Source organism: Lagenorhynchus albirostris, chromosome 13 (genome assembly GCF_949774975.1).
Source record: "Lagenorhynchus albirostris chromosome 13, mLagAlb1.1, whole genome shotgun sequence".
Lineage (NCBI taxonomy): Eukaryota > Metazoa > Chordata > Mammalia > Artiodactyla > Delphinidae > Lagenorhynchus > Lagenorhynchus albirostris.
The window spans coordinates 50,861,616-50,882,227 of NC_083107.1; the positions used below are offsets into that span (position 1 = coordinate 50,861,616).

Sequence of the window (20,612 nt, forward strand, 5' to 3'; positions counted from 1 at the left end):
TTTATCGGGAAGGGGTACCGGGCGGAGAGCAGCAGGGTAAGGGAATCCAGGAGACCTGCTCTGCCACGTGGCTCGCAGCCTCAGACTTTATGGTAATGGGGTAAGTTTCTGGGTTGTCTCTGGCCATCTGACTCACGGTTCTTCCTGGTGGCATGTTCATCTCTCAGCCAAGTTGGATTCCTGAGGGTTTCTGGGAGGTTGGCAGGACATATGGTCTTCTCCCTCCTCCTTTTGGCCCCTCCCGAATGCTTCCAGGTTAGTTTTACAAGACATACTATGGGCTGACATGTCCTCCCTCCTTTTGGCCCCTCCGGAATTCTCCTGGTTAGTTTTCTGTGGCAGCATCGTGGTCTTTATCAGGACCTCCTGTGTGAGACAACTCAGGCAAGTGGTTACCATCGTGCCTGGCCAAGGCAGGCGGTTTCAGCCAATGGTTCCTTAACAGAAGCCTGGGTTAGGGTCTGTGGTACCATGGCTTGTGCTGGAAAGTCTGTGGAAGCTTCGAAGGGTGAAGTAGAGACCTGGGCTTGCAGGCTTCTGTCAACATTTCTTTGCTTAAGGAATTTTGTGGGATGGAACCATGAAAGATCCCCAGAGTGGATGGGGAGAAGGTAGTAGCCTACAGCTTTCTTTTTGTCCAGCTCTGCACTCTCAGGGTTGTTTACCTGCAGTTTATTTTTGTTTGTTTTTTCCTGAATGCATATGTGTCAGTGTTGGTATTTGTGTTTGACCCGTGGCTGAAGTTGTAGTACTGACACTTGTGGTTCTTGTTTGTGTATCTGTAAATGAGAAAAACCTTTGCCCCTCCCCACAGAGGGAAAGGAATTGACCATTTATGACCATCTGTTTGTAATTGTAGCCCTGTATATCTGTAGTTGGCTTCATTAGGGGAAGCTGGGATAACAGATGATAGGAATCTGTCATTTGTACTCATTATAGGGATCTCAAGAGAAGGAAAAGAAATGCAAATAGGTATCAAGCTAATAATTAGCAGTCTGTTCTAAAAATGCACTGAGGTTTTGTTTCAATCAAGTATGGTAAGACGGGCAAACATGGCAATGATTGTCATGGGTAGAAGTTTATACTCACAGAAGCTAGAGGCAGGGCATGACATGCAGGGCCAGGTGGGGAAGCCCCAGGCTCCATTAGGAGACAGAAGGGAGGAAGCATGACCCAGAGCCTTCATTGGGGTTTTCATGGGAAGGAATGGGCGAAACAGGGTAGGTATGTTGAGTAAGCTTAGTATTAGATAAACAACTTTGGTGTGCTCTGGGTTGTAGAGGTGGTCCCTAGTTGCCTGGTATCTAACCCTGAGGTGACTTAGTGCCAGGATAATATTGACTAGGTGTGTGACAATTGAATAAAAGAGATGGTTGGGGGTGTGGGCTCTGGACTGGTTGATTTGTATATCAAAGGTGTGAATGCAGGAGGGGGTGTTTGCTCTCTAGGAATTAGCTAGTCCTGGGAGAGGCAGTCTGTCTAGGATCAAGGCCTCAAGTGCCAAAGCATTTTGAATATTAATACAGAAAATTAGAAAATATAGTCAATACACAGTCATTTAAAAAGTACTAAGAAAAAAAAAGTACTAAGGAAAACTTCTATGAAGTATTTTAAATATTTGATGCATGAATGCAGAATTATACCTGGATCCACATTCACCAATACTCTTTTTCTTTTTTTGCGGTACATGGGCCTCCCACTGCCGTGGGAGGAGCACAGGCTCCGGATGCGCAGGCTCAGCGGCCATGGCTCACGGGCCCAGCCGCTCCGCGGCATGTGGGATCCTCCCGGACCAGGGCACGAACCCATGTCCCCTACATCGGCAGGCGGACTCTCAACCACTGCGCCACCAGGGAAGCCCACCAATACCCTTAATAGAGGTGAATCCTTGAACAGATAAGACTGATTTGGTTTAAAAACAGCTGTATGCTTCATCCTGATTTTATCGCAATGTGGAGTGTAACGTAAATGTACATCTCATTTTAGGTAAGATTTGGGGTTATTTTTTTTGTTTTCTTTGGAAAGCCGAATTAATTTGGACTTTCTAATTTTTTGATACTGGTTATATGGATTAGACAAATTATCATCCCTGGTCAAAAGCATCTGTCTCAGCTTCTCTGGTTCCACTCTGTCAGTCAGGGTTCAGAGGTCATTGGGAGATGGAAACCATCCCATTTATTTCAACAGAGTTCAGAATAAATCATTGTTGACTAGTTGTAAAAAGGTAACTGACAAGGCAAAAAGAAAATACCAACTAATCACAGATGTAAGAACTGTGGGGAGCTCCTGCCACCGCTGGGCTGAGGGGACAGAGCAAAGAGGTTGGGATTACTAAAACGTAGAACATGGAGGAGGGGTTCTGTGGAGCTGGAACTTAGCCTCTGAGGAGGGGCTGCAGTCCGAACCCTGCCAGTGCCTCTGAGGGGAGTGCAATGAAGGTGACTCTGCTGCTCCTTGGAAGGAACTGCCACTGCCAGGTGAAGATGCATTGCTGGGGTGACGCTGTCAGGAACAGGTAGCAAACAGGAAGGAGCAAATCCCATGTCCCTGCTCCAGCCTTGCAGGTGCCTGCAATTACCCGCTACTGGTAGAGGCGATCAGGAGCAGATGGCTAAGAAGAAGAGTGCTTGTATACAGCCCAGCCAGCATCACAGGTGGAGTATAAAGGCTGGGTGGGGAGCTGAGAGGTAGTAGCTTAATAAATGGCATACCCAGCTTTTTCTAGTTTCTTAATAATCACCTAGTAAATGAAGCAGAGTTGTAGTTTCTTTATACTTCTCTTATTAGCAGTTATCTTCCCTTTCAAAGGTTCAGACTTTTGGTTCGCTGGCATAGTATTCACTTCTGTGTGTGCGCAAAGCAGTTTTCCTGTCTATATTATAGAAGCTGGGGCTTTTTGGTCATCTTTTTTTTTAAATTAATTAATTTATTTATTTATGGCTGTGTTGGGTCTTCGTTTCTGTGCGAGGGCTTTCTCTAGTTGTGGCAAGCGGCGGCCACTCATCGCGGTGCGCGGGCCTCTCACTATCGCGGCCTCTGTTGTTGCGGAGCACAGGCTCCAGACGTGCAGGCTCAGCAGCCGTGGCTCACAGGCCTAGTTGCTCCGCGGCATGCGAGATCCTCCCAGACCAAGGCTCGAACCCGTGTCCCCTGCATTAGCAGGCAGACTCTCAACCACTGCGCCACCAGGGAAGCCCTTGGTCATCTTTTACTGCGATATTTCATAGCCTCCCTATCCAGGTCATAAAGTCTTTCAAAGGAAGTGATACGTGCTCTCCCCAACAGTGCCTCGTGCAGGGACAGGACCACAGAAGGGCTGAATACTTACAGACTGAATGAGTAATGTGGCTTCTTAAAAGAACTCCTTCCTGGTCATCATCTTTGCTCTCCTTCTCACGCACAACTCTGCTTCCTCTCCACATGTAGCCAATCAAGGATGGTCATCTACTTCATCTCTATGCTGGGGCAGGGCAATCATTTGCTTTCAAAACATTTGCTTTCAAAACTGGGTTCAAAACATCTGCTATCAATAAGTTTGGAAACAGGAGGTTGCCAAGGGCTTTCTCTGCAGGACCCAGGGCTGGGAGGGAATTCTCACAAGCTCACTGGGGTAGGCTTGCAATAATAGCTACACTGGCTGAACACCAAGAAAAATGCCCAGTGGGGGAATTTCATGACATGGGGCTTCCTGTGATCAATGCAGAGCTATGTAGCTGATTTCATGCTTACAGAACACAATATACGTGTTGAACACTGCACTGCAGCAACAGAGTATACCACTTCCTGGGGGAGTTCTATGGCAAGGAGAGAGGGGACAGGAAATACCATTTATAATCATTGTGAACTCAGTGTAGATCAGGCTTCCCTCAACTGTTCACTGCAAACAACCCAAGTGTCCATCAGCTGATGAACGGATAACACAAGGTAGTATATCCATGTAACGGAAATCTTGTTCAGCAACAAAAAGAAACGAAGTGCTAATCCCTCCTACAACGTGGATGGACCTTGAAAACGTGTTCTATGAAAGGAGCCAGTCAGAAAACACCACATATTGTATGATTCCATTTATATGAAATGTCCAGAATAGAAAAATCTGTAGAGACAGAAGGTAGATTAACAGTTGCCAGGGGCTGAGGGGAGGGAGGGAGGGATGGAAGTGACTTCTAGCAGGTACAGGTTTTTGGTTTTGTTTTCTTTACATAAAAGAATTTTTTATTGTTATCATTGCAGTTGGGAAAGTATGCAAGTGTGTCATTGTCATTTCACAATTACCAGGGTAATAGAAGGCCAGAATAATTTAAATACATGACAAATTATAGTACTTTTTTTTTTTTTTTTTTTGCAGTACGCGGGCCTCTCACTGTTGTGGCCTCTCCCCTTGCAGAGCACAGGCTCCGGACGCACAGGCTCAGCGGCCATGGCCCACGGGCCCAGCCGCTCCGCGACATGTGGGATCTTCCCAGACTGGGGCACGAACCCGTGTCCCCTGCATCGGCAGGCGGACTCTCAACCACTGCGCCACCAGGGAAGCCCTATAATAGTACTTTTAATACCTTCTCCCCTTGGAGCTGCTGATTAATTGTAAATGGGACTGATTTCTTCCCTCTTCTCTCTCTTAGCCTGCACAGTCTCTGACAGACACGTTCACAGCAGCTTATCGTTAGCAATATGGTCCAAAGTAGACAGCAGTAGAAAGAACTGAGGTGTCTTAGATGAACCTCCAACAATATAATCAGCCCTGAACGCTGAAGAATTGACTGAAACATAAAAATATATCACTGCAATGAATGTCCAATGGTTTCAAATAAAATAAAAAATGGATTTGATTTTCAGTCCAAGAGCCCCAAGTTTAAAATGTATTTTAACATTAGCAACCATGCCATCTCTGAAATATATGTGACAGCTCAACAAAAATCCCAGAAAATGCAGTGCCTAAGGAGAGATCAGATGCATGCAGTTGGAAATGAAATTCATTGGAAGCAGGCTACGAAATAGTATACTTGTTTTCATGGCGCTGATACAACTTTCAGTGACACCGTGCATATTTAACTGAACGTAATTTTGTATTAAACAACAAATAATTTATGGTGACTGGTCAGGTTTTACATACATACATTGGTATAAATTAATTCACATCCAAAAAAGCATGGAAACACAACATAATTGTGAATGCGTTCTTCCAACAGTTGGATATCGCATCAGTAATGCTGTTTGATGTCTTCTACCTCTTCTTTGGGTTTAGTCCAATATTTAGGACAAATGCAACGTTAAAGGTAAGATACCTATATTTGTCTTCTTTTTTAATTGAAGTATAGTTGATTACAATATTATATAAGTTACAGGTGTACAATATAGTGATATACAATTTTTAAAAGGTTATACTTCATTTATAGTTATTATAAAATATTGGCAATATTCCCTGTGTTGTACAATACATCCTAGCTTATTTTATACCTCATAGTTTGAGCTACTGGGCTTTTTGGGGGGTGATGAAAATGTTCTGGAATTAGATCGTGGTGATGGTCGCACAACGTTGTACTAAAAACCACTGAATTGTATACTTTAAATGGTGAGTTTTATAGTATGTAAATTATATCTCAAGTTTTTCAAAAAGGAAAAAGGAATACTGTAAAAAAAAAAAAATCAAAACCATTCACTAGTACCATGAGTTTCCTGCTGCAGTTTTCTAAATATTCGAATGCTACCATGGTTTTCAACATTCAATAACATGGTAATGGCAACTGATTTAAGAAGTTGCTGGCAAGCGTGGGTTTTACAGCGTTCCTCCCCTAGAAGTTTACAGCCAGAGTTTATTTCAGACTCAGATTGGAAGGTCTGGCCAGCTGACTTCAGAAGCTGTGACGGCATGTGCCTTGTGCCCTAGCAATTGTAGCATTTCTTCCCAGTAGAGGTGATTGTCTATTTAGATGTAAGTTATTAAAAGAGAGGGACCATACTTTCTCCAACTCTTGCGCCCCCGCCCCCCTTAGCTATCTATTTCCATACGCAGAACATGGAGACAAACTTTTTCCTCTTTTCCTTAATTGTAGGAGAAAAAAATGCAGCTCCATAAAATCCAATACTGAGTTTGATCCATTTAATTAAATAGGTGGAAGCAAATAGTGTCACCCTCTCCCTTCAAAAGAGTAAGGCATAGGAATTCATACCAAAAACAGTTAAGGAAATGCACATTCCAGTTACTAGGAACTTTTTCCTTGTTACTCTTTGATTGAGCTGAAGTACAGAGCCCTTGAACGTTGTCCTCATCTTTCTACTTTGTGCCGCTTTTCTCCATGTGAGATCCTCTTATCTCAGGTCTCTTTCATTTGCAAGAGAAAGAAGTTCAACTCAGACTTCCAGAAGCTTCAGTTAGAAAGGAGCCAAGGAGACAGAGTACGATGTGCCAAGCAGGGATCACGTGCCCATCACTGGGACCACAGAGGCCTGGGCATCCCACCAGAACGAGCATAATTTGGCAGAGTTCCAAGCAGTCCTCTGTACTCTGTCCCCTTTTGCTTTGGTGTATAATATTATTAATTGTATTAGTTATCTAATGTTGTGTAACAGATTACCCCCAAACTTACTGATTTAACACAGTAAACACTAATAATAATAATAATAATAAACAGTAAACACTTATTATCTCACATTTTCTGTTGGCCAGGAATTTGGGAGTAGCATAGCTGGGTAGTTCTGTCTCTGGGTCTCTCATAAGGTTGCAGGATCAAGATGTCAGTCAGGGCTGCAGTTGTCTGAAGCCATGATTGGGGTTAGAGGATCCACTTCCACGCTGGCTCTCTCACATGGGTGGCAAGTTCATGCTGGCTGTTAGCAGAAAGCCTCAATTCATTACCACATGGACTTCTCCATAGGGCAGCTTGAGTGTCCTCACAACACAGCAGCTGGCTTCTGCCGGAGCAAGCGATCCCAGAGGACAGAGGACAGAGAACTGTTTGGAACTCTGGCAAATTATTCTAGTAGTTATTCTAGGTGAAGGCTGCAACGTCTTTTATGACCTAGCTTCTGAAGTTACATTCCATCATGTCCACAATGCCCTGTTGATCACACAGGTCAGCCCATGGTGGGAAGGGACTATACAAGGATGTGAATGTCAGGGGCAGAGCCATTGTATGGTCACCTTGGAGGCTGACTGCTACATAAGCCATAAGATAAAGGGCCATTTCAATGGAATTAGCTGGGAATTTCCCTCTATGTCTCTCAACACAACCCTAAATCCTGGCTGTGACACCTCAAAAGAGCAGATTGCACCTGTTGGCAGAAGAGCCAGAGGAATGAGCAGGGATTAGACAGAGGGAGGAAAATCCACTGAGGAATAGTGTAGGAAGGGTTTAGACTCACCTATCAGAAAAAAAGAAAGAACTGGATTGGAATATATAAGGGGGCTGGAAGAGATCCCATTTTGCCAAATTACAGGAGAATGGAGAGGGGTTCCCTTTTTAAAGCCAGAAAGTTGTAGGAACATTCAAAGCTGCCTTCCAATGAATCCCAGTCTGCTGGGGTGCTCTGGGTTGAGAATGTAGACACCACCTTCTGAGGTGAGGTCAAAAAGGTCAGCACGGTTCCTACAAACTGCTCCTCGGCAAGCTCCCTAGGTTTGGAATCCTGCCCTAGAGGGGTCACATGCATAGTTTCTCAAGTGCCCCTGAGACTGGGCCCTATTTAGGCTGGGGTCCCAGGTGGCCTCATTAGAATAAAGCAACTGGAGGGATCTGGGCAGCTCTCTCTGCAGCTGTTTTCCTTGCCAGCTGTTCTGGTTGGTGGGTTTTGTCATGAGGTTTCCTGGGTGGGGATGTTGCACTAGACCAAACCAAGTCTAAAGATCTGGCTCACATGTGGGGTGGAGGCTGGACCTCCCTCTCCCACAAAGTTGTGGTTTGAGGAGGAGATATCTTTCCATTTCTTTGAATCATCTTCAGTTTCCTTTACTAACGTTTTGTAGTTCTCAGGATAAAAGTCTTTCATCTTCTTGGTGAGATTTATTCATAAGTATTTTCCTTTTTTTAAATGTGATTTTTTTTTTTTTTTTTAAATGTGATTTTAAAAGGGATTGTTCGTTTACATTCCCTTTCTGATATTTCATTGTTAGTGTAAAGAAATGCAACTGAGTTCTGTATGTTAGTCTTGTCCTGCTCCCTTGCTGAATTCATCTATCAGTTCTAGTAGTTTTGGTGTGGAGTCTTTAGGGTTTTCTATATATAGTATCATGTCATCTGCCTATAATGACAATTTTACCTCTTCCGTACCAATTTGAATATCTTTTATTTCTTTTTCTTGTCTGATTGCTGTGGCTATGTCTTCCAATACTATGTTGAATATAAGTGGTGAGAGTGGGCATCCTTATCTTGTTCCAGACTTTAGTGGGAAGACTTTCAGCTTTTCACTATTGAGTATTATATTGGCTGTGGGTTTGTCATAAATAGCTTTCATTATGTTGAGATATGTTCCTTCTATATCCACTTTTGTAAGGGTTTTTATCATGATGGATGTTGAATTTTATCAAATGCTTTTTCTGCATCTATTGAGATGATCATGTGGTTTTTGTCTTTTATTGATGTGGTGTGTGGCTTTGAGAGACTCGAGTTGTCACAGGGAGGCATGTGTGTGCTTGTGTGTGTGTGTGTTTATGTTGGGCCCCTAAACCTCTAGTTGTTTGCAGGCTTGATATTGTAGAGAAACTATTGCCAACTGAATTACTGCCATGTTTGAACATTTGTGTTTATATTTAGTATAAATATAGCTGATCCAAATGACTTGTGTTTTGAGTAGGAATGCAAAGTTCAGGAAGAAAATAAGGGGAAAATCGAAAAACCCTCTCGTTCCCGAAGTTCTTGAACGGTTGTGGTCCTATGATTCTAAGTCATGTTATGTTCTTTATCCCCACGTGTGCCTCCTTTGTCCCCAGAACCAAGGTGGAGATGTCTGTGCCACTGGCAGTCTCTCCAGGCAGATTTGGGGTGAATGTCTTTATGCTATGCTTTAGGACGACTGTGTCTGGTCCTGAATCGGAAAACTGAAGAGCCCTGGACTGGTCCTAAGAAAGTCCTGGGTTTGCATCCTGCTTCTGTCTCCAGCCAGCCTTGCAAACTTAGCTTCTCTGAGCCTCAGTTTCATCATCTAAATCACAGGTGATAAGACTGGTCAGGCTTGTGGGGAAGATTGAATGTGATAATGAAGGTGAAAGTGGGATAGGTGTGTATGGTTTTTTTTTTTTTTTTTTTTGTCAGACACAGGTGAATAAGTCACGTCAAGCCACCACGGGTGTGGCCGCCTGCTGTCTGCTGCTGAGCCTTGCCCATCTGATTAGAATGGGTGCTTGTCAGCGTGCTCCACCTGCCATAATAATGGCTCCAAATCCCAGGGCAACTGACAGGGCTGGGGCCAGGTTTTGTGGGGCTTAAACCTTATACAATTTGGGGATATGCTCCGTAAGGGAAAAAATGTGAACATATGGCCTGGGCCTCTCCAAGATCTTGAAAGGGGCCCTTGCAAGTGGAGGAGGCTGAAGCTCCTTTGGTTTCAAGATAATTCTGCCTCTTCCTTCTGTTTTTGTTTTTTTTTTTTGCGGTACGCGGGCCTCTCACTGTTGTGGCCTCTCCCGTTGCGGAGCACAGGCTCCAGACGCGCAGGCTCAGCGGCCATGGCTCACGGGCCCAGCCGCTCCGCGGCATGTGGGATCTTCCCGAACCAGGGCACGAACCCGTATCCCCTGCATCAGCAGGCGGACTCTCAACCACTGCACCACCAGGGAAGTCCTGCCTCTTGCTTCTGGACTTGATGTGTGTCTGAGATCTGAGCATCACTGGAAGCAGGCCAAGTTTCGAACAACATTTGCCCCCCTGCATTTTCTGGATTGGGAATTTCAGGAGTCTTCCCAGATGGCGAAGCTAAATCCCACTGTGATATACTCTGAGCAGTCCCTGGCTGGTCCTCAACTCACTCAGGGTTGGCTCTTCCTCTGATCATGATCTCTCCCCCTGAGATCCTTGCGAGGTCAAAGCTGGAGCCCTCATTTTGCGGGTAGAGGAAATGTGGCCCTGAGCTGGGCAGTGACTCACCTGAGGTCACACAGCCTGTTAATGGCAGAGCTTAGAGAGGAAACTGGAGCCCCTGTGTCCCATGTAGATTCTCTTTCCACCATGTCCCCTGGAATCTAAGTCTTCCTGAAGTTATTCCTGACGGTCACCCAATCATCCGTCCAGAACATGCTTCCATTGACCCTGTCTGACAGCTATTTATGCTTCTAACTGGGGAGTGCCGTGTTTGCTCACCACTGAGCGGAACGGGTTGCCTTTGACCTGGCCAGCACGGACTCTTGTGGCCTCTTCCTAGCTCTCCCCTGGGGTCTGGCAGCACCAACAGGAGGTCAGGCCTAAACAGCTCCCTCACCCCAGACGTGGCCATAGGCGTCACCCCCTGCACACCACCAGGAGGTCCCCGGGCCCTGGTGCCTGTCCCCTGCTGTTGGCTCTGTCCCAGTTCCTGTTCGTGCTGTCTTCTCCCCGGAAGCTGACCCTGCAGGCGGCTGACCTTACCTCAGAATCTGGCCTTTGCTTGCCTCTGGCTCACGTATCTCCAGCAAATACCAGCCCCAGGTACCTGCACACCTGTCCCTGGGCCCAAGTCAGAGCGCTGATTCAGCCAAGACAGAAATCCGAAGGTCCACCCAGGACCCCTACACTGAGGGGTCCAATAAAATGGGGTGAGTGTGCGCCTGAGTGTGTGGAAGGAGCCCACTGTTCTTTCAGCTCTGAGCAAGTCCATCCCGCTGACCCTAAACTGTAGGAAAGTCAATACTTATTGTCCCCTTGGGGTCAAGGCTGATTCATAAATGGTTTCAGTTGTACCAGTGGTTAAACTACTGAAATATGTTAATATCAGTGAGTAACGAACTGCAGCCACAGATCCCCTGAGTGCCCTCTGCCAACCCAGCCCCCCAGCCCCTGTGCCACAGCCCCCGGGACCTTCCCATGATCCACAAGGTAAAGGGTTGGCCCTTGGCCCAGTAGGAGGCTTCCAGGACCCTGCCCCAGTTCTGAGGCCTGTGTCTGCCCTGACTGGTGGGAGTCTGGCCATACTGTGATCCAATGCTCTGAGTATCACAGCTCCTGGAGTTGACTTTGGTCCCCTCTTCTGCTACTAAATGGGCCCCGTGTGGCCCAGTTTCTGACGTGGCCAGCTCCAGCTGCACTCCTCTCCCTGGCGGTGTGTACCTGCTGACACCTTGCCCCAAGGATAGAGGTCCGAACAGTCTTCCCAGGAGGGACTTTTGCAGCCCAGCATGGCGCTGTCTGCGGCCTCCTCTCTCTGACCAATCACTCTGGAGACGGCCTGAATGAACTCAGGTCTCTGTAACCATACTGCCGACCCCTGTCTGGGCTTGGCTACATCTTCTGGCACTCTCTCTGGGTTCTGCAGCACCTCCACACACCTGAAGGGTGGTTTTGGTTCAGATTCCAGGCCTTCCCATCCTGTCCTGTTTCACTGGGATTAACCGGGCTGTGCCTGACAGTGTGTCCACATAAGCCCAGGAGCAGCAGAGAGGGGCAAAGCACGTCCTCCACCACCTTTAAATGCCCTCACCTCTGCACATATATAAAGGCAGCCATCCAGCCCCTTTCCTACACTTTTCATCCTCACCACAGTGTCACACTCATCTGGTATCCTCTGGGCTGTGTACGACCCTCCCCTCCTGACTCAAATTCCCCTGGAGCCCAGATCCCAGCCAGCAGCCTGGCAAAAAAGCATCAGACAGACAGAGGCTGAGAGTGGCTGAGTGTGTCATTCCTTAGGCTACCTGTGCCCCTCCTACTTCACCCCCTTTTGATTGAAAATAAGGCCTAAATAGAGAAACAGAGACTTAGAGCACTAATGGTATATTCAAGGCATTGGTGCGGAAGATACCTGGGGGGCAGTTTTCACCTCCAAAGCAGAGAACTGTCTGTTCTGCACAGATATTGGAAAGGCCTGAGATCAGAGAATAATAAAAGAAAATAATAGTTAGCATTTAAAAAAAAATAAATTTACTTATTTATTTTTGTCTGCGTTGGGTCTTTGTTGCTGCACGCGGGCTTTCTCTAGTTGCGGCGAGCAGGGGCTACTCTTCGTTGCGGTGCGCGGGCTTCTCATTGCGGTGGCTTCTCTTGTTGCAGAGCATGGGCTCTAGGCACGCGGGCTTCAGTGGTTGTGGCTCATGGGCTCAGTAGTTGTGGCTTGCGGGCTCTAGAGCACAGGCTCAGTGGTTGTGGAGCACGGGCTTAGTTGCTCTGCAGCAGGTGGGATCTCCCCCGACCAGGGATCGAACCTGTGTCCCCTGCATTGGCAGGTGGATTCTTAACCACTGCACCATCAGAGAAGCCCCAGCTAGCATGTTTTGAGTACACAGCCTGAGCAAAGCATTTTGTTGAGCACTTTGCAACCATTTTCTCATTTTCTTCTCCAAGAGACAAATTGCCACAGAATTACAGATGGATGAGGTGCCCAAAGCAGAGGCTTCTAAATATTTAAGCCAGCATTCCTTCTCCCTTTTTTCCTTGGTAAGAGTGTCCTGATTTTATTTGAGATGGCACTGTACCCAGAGAAAAGTCTGTATTTCCCAGACTCCTTTGCAGCTGCGTGATTAAGATCTGGCCAACGACACAGTGGAAAAATAATAGTACCTACCCTTATAGAATTATTATGACGATTAAGCAGAATATTCATAAATGTCAAGATGAATGCCTGAAACATAATAAGCAATATAGGCACATTGTTATAATGAACACAGACAGAAAGAACAAAGAAATGAAGTTGGTAGCAATGTACATCATTATAAGGAATGTGACCAGAGAAATAAACTTTGCTCTTTTGGAGGGAAAAAAAAAGACCTGGCCAATGAGATTTTAAGGAATTGTTCAGGACTTAGGCTCCTTAAAGGAAGTGGTACTCATTTATCCCTCCCTCTTCCTCCTTCCTGCTGCCTGGAACTCACAGACATTGGCTGGAGTTCCAGCAGCCATAGTGGACCTAGAATGGGAGTCATGCATGGTGGAATAGAAAGATAGAAGAAGCCTAGATCCCCATGGAACCTTCTCAGTAGCTGAGCACAGCCTACCCATGGACTTCTCCTATGTGAAATAATAAAAATGTCTGTGTTTAAGCTACTGCAGCTTCTATTTCTTGAAGCTAAACAAAATTCCTAACTGATACAGGATCTTAGACATCAGGGATTGAGCAAATGGTGCTGGGGAAACTGGATTCCACAAGCAAAAGAATGAAGTTGGGCCTTTATCTAAGACCATAAATGAAATTAACTCAAAATGGACTAAATGTAAACATAAGAGCTAGAACTATAAAACTCTTAGAAGAAAACGTAAGTGAAAAGCTTTAAGACTGGATTTGGCAATGATTTCTTGAATAGGACAGCAAAGACATAGGCAACAAAATAAAAAATAGACAATTTGGACTTCATCAAAATTAAAAACTTTTGTGGACCAAAGGAAACCATCAACAGAGACTGAAAAGCAACCCACAGAATGGGAGAAAATATTTGCACATCATATATTTAATAAGTTATTAATATCCAGAATATAGAAAGAACTCCTAAACCGTAATAACCAAAACCAAAACAACCCAATGCAAAAATGGGCAAAGGACCAGAATAGATATTTCTCCAAAGAAGATATACAAATGGCCAATAAGCACATGAAAAGATATTTAACATCACTAATCATTAGGGAAATGCAAATCAAAACTACAATGAGATACTACTTCACACCCTTTAGGATGGCTATTGTCAGAAAAAACCAGAAAACAAGTTTTGGTGCAGATGTGGAAAAATTGGAACCTTTGGGAATGTAGCAATGGAGCAGCCACTATGGAAAACACTACGGTGGGTCCTCAAAAAAATCAAACATAGAATTATCAACCAGCAATTCCACTTTGGGGTATATATATATATATATATATATATATATATATATATATATATATATAAAAATCGAGAGCAGGAACTGGAAGAGATATTTGTACACCCATGTTCATAGTAGCATTATTCACAATAGCCAGAATTTGGAAGCAACCCAAGTGTCCACTTATAGATGAATGGATAAAGAAGATGTGGTATATACATGCAATGGAATTGTATTCAGCCTTACAAAGGAATGAAACGCTGACACATGCTACAACATGGATGAACCTTGAAAACATTATGTTGTGTGAAATAAGCCAAACACAAAAGGACAAATATTGTATGATTTCACTTAGATGAAGTCCCCAGAGTAGTCAAATATGTAGTGACAGAGTAGAGAAGTGGTTATTAGGGAGTCGGGGGAGGGGAGTAACCAGGAGTTACTGTTTAAATGGTTATGGAATTTCCGTTTGGGATGATGAAAAAATTCTAGAGATGGATTGTGGTGATGGTTGCACAGCAATGTAGAAGTACTTAATGCTACTGAACTGTACACTTAAAAATGGTTAAAATTGGGCTTCCCTGGTGGCGCAGTGGTTGAGAGTCCGCCTGCCAATGCAGGGGACACGGGTTCGTGCCCCGGTCCGGGAAGATCCCACATGCCGCGGAGCGGCTGGGCCCGTGAGCCATGGCCGCTGAGCCTGCTCGTCCGGAGCCTGTGCTCTGCAGTGGGAGAGGCCACAACAGTGAGAGGCCCGCATACCACACACACAAAAAAGAAGGTTAAAATGGAAATTTTTATAGTATGAATATTTTGCCACAATAAAAATATTTAATTGTCAATCAATCAATTAGGGGGTCCAACCCCCTTGGTGATAGATGAGCTGAGAAATTATTGGCTCTGAATCACACTGCTACCTGAGTAGCCAGAAGAACTAAACCTGGGTGTCTTCCACCTGGTTCAAAGCCTGCCTCAAGGCCCTGAGTTTGGTGGAACAGGTTTCATCACCTGCCTTACCTCTGTATCCTAGAAATGCTTTTAATCATTTGATTACCCACCTGGTGTTTCTACCTTCAGGCCAAACAGTTCTTTCTTCTGGAAGGGTGGGAAAGAAGAAATGGGGGATGGGGATGAGGCCCTATGTATATGGCTGTGAAGACACCCGTTCCGGGTACAGGTAAGCAAGGTAGCTGCCTTTCTTTCATGGGGATGAGGGATTCTGCAGGAACTCTGCTGGTGAGGGATGGTCTCCTTGTCCTGCTCTAGGGATGGTTCTGTGGTCAGAGCTTCCCTAGCCTCCCTCCCTGCCCCCAACATCCCTCTCTCCACACACACTGCCCCTGGCTACCAGCTGTTGGGGCTTCTTTGGTACTTGGCCTCCCAAGCTAGATTAGAAATTCTCTGAGAGCAGGGATCACATCTTCTTTGCAAATGCCACCCTCTCTCATCCCCTCCTCAACCGTCACCCCAGCATCTGCCAAGCAGCTCACCCAGTGGCCTCCAGGGAACGTTCGCTGGCGGCTTCATGCTCCCAAGCTCACATATCTCATTAGAAGGTGCATCTTGGACATGTCCCTGGTCGTTCTCTGCATAATGACAGAGAGGTCCAGGAAGGCCACATCTGGGAAGAGACAGGGGGAACTTGGGTGAGGTCTGGGAGTGGGCAATAGGATCAGTGCAAAGGTATGAGCCGTGTAGCGACTGCTACAGACCCCAGGAGATGCACCCGAAAGCCTGGTGAGGTGGTCCTGAAAGCTGTCATCTAGGGGAAGACCCAAATGGCAGGGACATTAGTGGGACTGACTCGGAGGAGGCCCATGGCCACCTTCATGCCCAGTACTACTTCCACTGGTCTGGCCTCATGTGGGGTGGATTTGCCCCACCCTTGCCCTTAACTTCCCTGTGTCTCCAAGGTTTGAGGTTGATGGCAGGAGGAAGGGAATGAAGGTTTATGAAGTGTTGGCCAACAGTCACCTGCCCCATCACCCACAGCTTTTCTCAGGGCCAGGCAACCATTCTTCTCATCCCCCCTCTGCCCTGGTCCTGAGCCCCAGGGCCAGAATCAATTTCCACCCTTAAACAGAGACCAGTTTGGAGTCTTGTGAAAATTAACCAGCTCCCACCTCTCTTTCCTGTACTCTTCTGAGGTCTTGTCAAGAAAAATGGTGAAAGACTTTGAAATGGGCAAAGGTCCTTGGGCATCCTTTCAATGGAATGTCAGGGGTTGTCTAGACTGTTGTCTAGACTAGAGGACCCTTCCTGAGTTGTCTGATTCTATGGGGATCTGCGCCTTTTATTGTCATTCATGATGTTGCATCCCTGTAGAGATGGATGTTAACTTATGGAGGGCTGCAGCAGAGGCACAAGATCCTGTTCATAGGAATGCAAACGAAGATGCCAGCTCCGCATCAGTTAGCAAGTTCCCTCCCCCATCCTTGATTGTCTATATAAATGGGTCTGTGTTTTGGATTCTGTGAACTGACTGTAACATCTTACTGGTTCCCTCATTAATTAATTAGTTAAATGAAGTAGAAGCCACGTGTTCATTTTATATTTGCATAAGAGTCATGGTTTTCCATTTAAAATAATTATCCCTCAACAGTTTTAAATAGCTGTCTCCTGCTTAAGTTAAAGGAATAGGGAGGGAGGGGAGGAGAGGAGAGCAGGGAAGTGGGCAGGGTGGAAGGACACGGGAAAAGAGAAAAAGAAAGGAAAAGTCAGGAGAGAAGGATTGAGGGCGGAGACGGCAGGAGAAGGGGATGGGTGGGGGGGGGAGGAACAACATAACCAAGGAGGAAGCCAAAGAAAAGAATCTTCTTGTCCTGCAAACACACAAATGCTCTCCCTCTGCTTGATGGAAAAGTCTTTATTTTGAGTGAGCTGTAAGAGGCCCTCTCTGCTCCTCAGTCTGAGAGGGAAATTATTTTCTGCCTCTCTCGTTTCCCAGGTCACCAGTTATATTAAGCCAATGTCCCTTGATGGCTGCTGTCTATAATTTTTCCACTCCCCACCCTTTTGAGTCAGATTGGAAAATAAGGACATTTTGAAACTTGGACTCTTGGTGATGTAGCCCAGGACTCTTGGGCTCCATGGAGCTGGGCACAGTCCTTACTGAGGGTCCTGTTTAGATCAGAAACAGGAAGGCAAGCAGTGCTGCCAGATCGCTCCCATGGATCCTCAGAGCCTAGCCTGAGGCCCCGGGGAGACCCCCACTGTGTTCCCAGGCCTTTCCCAGCAGCAGGACGTGGCTGTTCCTGTGGTGCCCTGTCTGAGGTTAGAAGTAAGCTCTTTGCCCTGAAATGTCCCCACAGGCCTGGCACGGTTCTGAAATTTAGAGAGTCAATCATCATCATTCTAACAAGCCCTTAATAATACATCCTCAATCTGTCTTTCCAAACTTATCCCCTGCCACACCTGCCTTGCATCCTGCATTCCAGCCAGGCCAGCCTACTTGCTACGCCCCCGCAAACTAGTGAAATATTTTCACACCTCTGCCTTTGCTCTAGCTCGTATTTTCACACCTCTGCCTTTGCTCTCGCTCTTCTCTCGGCTTGGAATGCCTTTTCCCTCTCTCCTCCACCCGATGATGTCATCCTTGTGCTTTCCTCTGATTTCCAGGCAGAGTGAATTATTTCCTTCCTTGAGCCTTCGAGTGTACTTTACATACATCTGTACTTGGATGGAATACTCATCACTCTGGTTTGTAATTATTTGCCTGTCTGCCCATCTGTTCTTCAAGGGCAAGAGCCCAGGCTTATTCATGGCCTGTACCCGTACTTGGCTTAGTGCCTGACACACTCATTCAGTCATTTCACAAATTTATTGAGCACTGACTGTGTGCCAGGCTGTTTTCTAGGTGCTGGATGAGGAACAAACGGATAAAGTTCTCTGTTCTCGTTGGAGCTTACATTCTTGTTGGGAAGACAGACAACATACAAATAAGCAGACATAAGTAACATGTCAGGTTGTGATAAGTGCTAGAAGAAAAATCGAGGGGGCTAAGGGCACAGAGGATGATGGTGTTATTTCAGACAGGACGGTCAGGGAAAGCCCCTCTCCATAAGGTGGCATTTAAATATAGACCTGAAGGAGGGGAGGGAGTGGGTCACGTGGGCACCTGGGGAAACAGCATTCCAGGTAGAGGGAACAGCAAGTGCCAGAGTCTGAGGTGGAAGTGTCTCTGTTGAATTCAAGGGACAGCAGTTAGGGGACTGATATGGTCACAGGAGTGAGCGATAGGAGAGCAGTGGGAGAGGGGCCAGAGCACTTTGACCCTTCATGCCAAGGTAGAAGCTTCAGTTTTTACTCCAAGTGAGCCGGGTAGCCATGTCAGGGATTTGAGAAGAGAGGCGATCTAACTTAAATTTAGGAGCATTCATGATCTTATGTGACTTCCTGGCTCTCTTTGGAGAACAGACTGTCCAGGCTGGGTGCTCACGAAGGTCATATGGAATGTGGGACCAGATGCAAATGGCTCTTGAGGAGAGCATGGGCTTATCCCTGATTGGACAGGAAATGGGAGCGTTGGCTCCTTGTACTCTATATTTTGATTCTTGTCCCTTAGAGAAGTGCCCCAGCTGACGAGGATTTTCTGTCCCTGGTCACCGAATGAGCCTGGAGAGACCAGACAGAACTCGTGGGAAATAAACAGAGAACCTGGCCTGCTAAACTGACAGATACTGACTTTGCCTGTAACCATACACCCCAAAAGTCAAGGCAGACTTCCCGGAGTAGGGGGGCTCAATTATCCAGTGATTAATAAAAGGCAAAACGTGACAGGAGAAACTAGCCTTTCACAACCCAGCACTGCCACAGTATGACTGTTGGCTCTGAGTTACCTTCAGGATGGCCCTGGCAAATGACCTCTAATAAAAGCTTGACTGAGAGAAGGAATGAACGACTTTGCCTACCTACTCCTTCCAAGCCCCTTCCCAGGCATATCTGGTAAGTCCTCACCGTTAAAATATCCAATAAAAGTTGAAGACGTCACCACTCCACCCCTCCAAAGAATGGTATCTCTAATGGTGGAATTTCAAGCACCTGGTAAGGCCGGCTCCTAAAGTGCTCTAGGCCAGGGGACTTCCGCGAGCGCCTGTATTTCCATTACAAAAAAGCCTCCAATTCCCACCTCCCTTCTCCCAGGGAGGAACGCGGAGACCGCGGACCGGTAGGGAGGGGTCAGGAGTCGGCGGCGGGGTTCCCGGGGCGTGCCCGCCGCCGGGTCCCGCTCCTGGCGCGCAGGGGCGGCGGCGGCGGCGGCGGCACGTGCAGTGGAGGCCGGCGCTCGGCAGGGGGCGCAGAGGACCCGCTCGGCGCGTCCGGAGCCCCGCTCCCCGTCCCCCGCCCCTCCTCCCGCCCGGCCGGCTGCGCGCCCCACCGCCTCACGGCCCCACCCAGCCTCTGGGCGTGTGTGGCCGTTTGCGGGAAGCGCCTTCCTAGGCCGTCCCTCGGCCCCCTGCCCCGGCCCGCGGCCTCAGCCCGTATTCTGGTGGCGCTGCCTCGTCCACAGGCCAACCCCCGTTCCCGCAATTCCTTCCCTTTCAGGTGTGGCCGGTGGGGGACGGCGGTGGTCAGGGTGGGGCATGATCAGGAGGACGTGGGCCTGGGACCCCGGACCGTGGGGGTTAGAGGTTTCGTGGAAAGAAGCTGCAGGTGAGAGGTCAGAGCCAATTGCACCTCCACACCCAGCCCTCGCCCTTGGCCCGTATGGCCCCAAGCCTTGGGGCTGGGCACACGGGTGGGGGCCGAGAGTGGAGACCCAGGCCCGGGAAAGGCGGGAAGGCATCTGCTCTGTTTACCTGTGCGGGGCCTGCTAGGGGGCAATCAATATCTGAATGAATGAAAGAAAGAAACGGAAAGTGGTCTCTCTGCCCAAGACTCGGCTCTGGCCAGTCCTGTGCTGGCACGTTACCTCCCAGCAGGGTTGGCAGCTCACCTTGCTGCTTACCTGTCTGTCTCCTCCAGATCATCTTTCCACGCCTCACAGCATTCCTTGCACTTCTTCCACTGCTCAAACGCCCTCACTAGCTTCCGGATCCAAATCCCTTCTCCTACAGTCGCCACCACCTACTTGTGGCACATGCCGCACTCTTCTGCTTGAATCTGCTGTCCGGCTACACTATATCTACTCAGGTTTTCTGAACTGGCCTTCCTCCTGGGCACAGCCCTTTGCCCCTATCAGCGTCACCTTCTCCCTTGCCTCTGAATCTTTCTCTTCCTTCAGGGTGTAGCCTTTAAACCTCATTCCCTTCCTTCATGAAGCATTCCCTTGCTTTTTCAACCCATAGTAAGTTTTCTCAGCTCTGACCTATAGCATATACTCCTTGGCTCTTTTTTGGTCCCAGTTACCTGTGATGCTTTGTCATATAGTACTTATATGCCTATATTTTCTCTCTCACTAAATTGTAAGTGAGAGAGGGTGTAAGTGTAAGGGTCCAAGTCTTATTTATCTTCCACTTCAGTTCATCACACATTTATTGGGCAACTACTATATACCACATATTGAGTCTAGCATATTTGGTCCCAAAGGAGTCTAGGACATAGTCCCCCACAATGAAGTTGGGGAGAAAATAAGACATATGGGGCTCGAGGAAAAGAAGAGGGTATGGCTCCGTCGTGGAGCGCTCACTAGGAAAGCCCCAAATGACATTCTTTGAGCGCACTCAGTATCCTGGATTAGGAAGCCATCTCATTCTCTAAGGGTGT

The 20,612-nt window shown here is 47.1% G+C and overlaps 1 long non-coding RNA gene across 1 annotated transcript; it reads right to left on the reverse strand.

Moving 5' to 3' along the window:
- Positions 1–6,674: 6,674 nt before the first annotated feature.
- On the reverse strand, positions 6,675–19,919 carry LOC132531123 (uncharacterized). The gene is made up of 3 exons (XR_009544021.1): positions 19,855–19,919; positions 15,398–15,528; positions 6,675–6,825 (listed from the first exon to the last, which is right to left on the reverse strand). It is a non-coding gene; the product is annotated as an uncharacterized LOC132531123 (long non-coding RNA).
- Between the last annotated feature and the right edge of the window lie 693 nt (positions 19,920–20,612).